Source organism: Trichechus manatus, unplaced genomic scaffold (genome assembly GCF_000243295.1).
Source record: "Trichechus manatus latirostris isolate Lorelei unplaced genomic scaffold, TriManLat1.0 scaffold00168, whole genome shotgun sequence".
Classification (NCBI taxonomy): Eukaryota; Metazoa; Chordata; class Mammalia; order Sirenia; family Trichechidae; genus Trichechus; species Trichechus manatus.
In genome coordinates this window covers 389,685-391,750 of record NW_004444104.1, presented here as the reverse complement: position 1 = coordinate 391,750, position 2,066 = coordinate 389,685, and the positions used below count along the sequence as shown (strand labels likewise).

The window sequence follows — 2,066 nt, the reverse complement described above, 5'->3', positions numbered from 1 at the left end:
AATTTTAAAGAGAGCCTTTCATGTTGTCTCAACAAATGACCAATAAGTACCTGTACATTCTAATCAGAGTTGCTAGATCTGTCCAAGAAAGAATTCCTAAACACAGCAGAAATGTTCTAGCAACCATCAAGCACTTACAGCCTATAAAAGAGAAGACTTACAGAATTCTCGTCCTTTCCCTTTAGGAGAGAAGAGTGGGTTCTCCCTGCCACCTAAACCAAGAGAGAGGCTCCATTAAAACCTCTCTAGGAAAATGTGGAACAGAACCACAAATTCAAAACAAAACAAAGCAAAACAAAAAAAAACCAGACTTACTGGGAGGGTGGGCGTGCTCCCGAGAGGAGGGGTTGCCTAGGCGACGCCGGGGGCACGCTCGGGGTGGGGGTGAGGTGGGCGGTGTGGAGGCGAGCCAGCCCCACTCAATGACAAATCGGCGGGGGACCGCTGGGGTCTGGCCCCGGCAGGAGGTGAAAGAGGGGGCAGGGCGGGTTTAAGAGCGGCGGGCTGGGAGCCAATGGCAGAGGTGGCGCGGGACGTGTCTCAGCTCTTCTGGGTCTTCCGTCTGCGTGTTGCAACCCCAGAAAACCAGCAGGATGGCTGCAAACAAGAATAAGAGCCAGAGCTCCTTGGCCTTTCACAAGGTGATCATGGTTGGCAGTGGAGGTGTGGGCAAATCGGCCCTGATGCTTCCGTTCATGTATGATAAGTTTGTAGAAGACTATGAACCTACCAAAGCTGACAGTTACAGAAAGAAAGTGGTCCTTGATGGTGAAGAAGTCCAGACAGGTATTCTGGACACTGCTGGCCAGGAGGACTATGCAACCATTCGAGACAACTACTTTCGGAGCGGGGAAGGCTTTCTCCTAGTGTTCTCAATCACAGAACACGAGTCCTTTACAGCAACGGCTGAATTCAGGGAACAGATCTTCCGTGTTAAGGCTGAAGAAGATAAAATTCCACTGCCTGTGGTGGGGAACAAGTCTGACTTAGAGGAGCGGAGGCAGGTGTCCATTGAGGAGGCCAGGAGTAAAGCTGAAGAGTGGGGCGTGCAGTATGTGGAGACGTCGGCTAAGATGCGCCCAAATGTGGACAAAGTGTTCTTTGACCTAATGAGAGAAATCAGAGCAAAGAAGATGTCAGAAAACAAAGACAAGAATGGCAAGAAAAGCAGCAAGAACAAGGAAAGTTTTAAAGAAAGATGTTGCTTACTGTGAATACCAAGATGGCAGATGAAGCATCAGTCAGCTGCCACTAAGGACTGGGGCTAGGTTTTTAAGAGGAGACCGTGTATGATTTCCTTGATTGTGCTCCCTGCTCTCCCCACCCTCACTCACGTGTCTTCTCTAAATGGGGGAAAAATTTGGGAATCTGTGGCTGGCAGACAAAATAAACCCTTGTCCATGCAGTGGAATGGCTACTTGGTCAGGAGATTTTAGAGTTTTGCTTTTTCTTAGTCTCAGAACTTCAACCACATAGGTAATGCTACAGGTGGGAAAGAGTCTTATAAAAAGAAAAAGTACTGTCATAGCATTGTATTTTTTCCTACTTTTGTAACATTACCACCTTTGTTTTGCATATGTCTTATTTTATTAGGTTTTGGAAAAAGGGGTGGGTAAGGCTCCCCCTTCTCAGTTTTGCAGTAATATTCAGAAAAATCCATTCAGCTCTAATGACATTGAAAAATTCAAAGATTTAAAAGATAAGTTTCTTGGCAATACCCTGTGGCTCTAAAGCGCAGCTAAAGAAAGGAATTTGAATTGAGTCAGGCAGATCAGCACCAAGCTCCTAAATCCTTCTTCCGTATGAACAGTGAAAATTAAGAGCTCTCGCCTTTACCTTTAAAAGTTGGCCACCTGTTGTCTGCTCGCCTCCCGTAGCAGCCTGATTTTTGGTAGACACTTGTTTTTTAGTAGATGAAGTGAAGTTTCAAAAGTAGGATACTTCATAAACGTCACACGTTTCTAATCCAGTTTTTTTTGTAAGCTTGGCTACACCCTCTACTAATGGCCAGTCACATTCTGTCAGGCCCCTTCTTCTCCACTAGAAATGATCACATTCTGTCCTCC

General features: G+C 46.1%; 1 pseudogene; it reads left to right on the top strand.

Moving 5' to 3' along the window:
- The first annotated feature begins 566 nt into the window (after window positions 1-566).
- Window positions 567-1,221, top strand: LOC101342535 (ras-related protein Ral-B pseudogene; annotated as a pseudogene).
- Window positions 1,222-2,066: the final 845 nt, after the last annotated feature.